We start from the raw sequence: 654 nt of genomic DNA, 5'->3' as shown, positions 1-654 counted from the left end.
GTGATAAAAAGTCAAATTAAGTCAAAATAAAGTGATAAAAAGTCAAATTAAGTCAAAAGAAAGTGATAAAAAGTCAAATTAAGTCAAAATAAAGTGATAAAAAGTCAAATTAAGTCAAAAGAAAGTGATAAAAAGTCAAATTAAGTCAAAAGAAAGTGATAAAAAGTCAAATTAAGTAAAAATAAAGTGATAAAAAGTCAAATTAGGTAAAAAGAAAGTGATAAAAAGTCAAATTCAGTAAAAAATAAAGTGATAAAAAGTCAAATTAAGTAAAATAAAGTGATAAAAAGTCAAATTAAGTAAAAAGAAAGTGATAAAAAGTGAAATTAAGTAAAAATAAAGTGATAAAAAGTCAAATTAAGTCAAAATAAAGTGATAAAAAGTCAAATTAGGTAAAAAGAAAGTGATAAAAAGTCAAATTAAGTAAAAATAAAGTGATAAAAAGTCAAATTAAGTCAAAAGAAAGTGATAAAAAGTCAAATTAAGTCAAAATAAAGTGATAAAAAGTCAAATTAAGTCAAAATAAAGTGATAAAAAGTCAAATTAAGTCAAAATAAAGTGATAAAAAGTCAAATTAAGTCAAAAGAAAGTGATAAAAAGTCAAATTAAGTAAAAATAAAGTGATAAAAAGTCAAATTAGGTAAAAAGAAAGTG

This window comes from Echiichthys vipera (genome assembly GCF_963691815.1).
Source record: "Echiichthys vipera genome assembly, chromosome: 21".
Classification (NCBI taxonomy): domain Eukaryota; kingdom Metazoa; phylum Chordata; class Actinopteri; order Perciformes; family Trachinidae; genus Echiichthys; species Echiichthys vipera.
The sequence above is the reverse complement of the archived record's forward strand: the minus strand, read 5'-3'. Positions refer to the sequence as shown.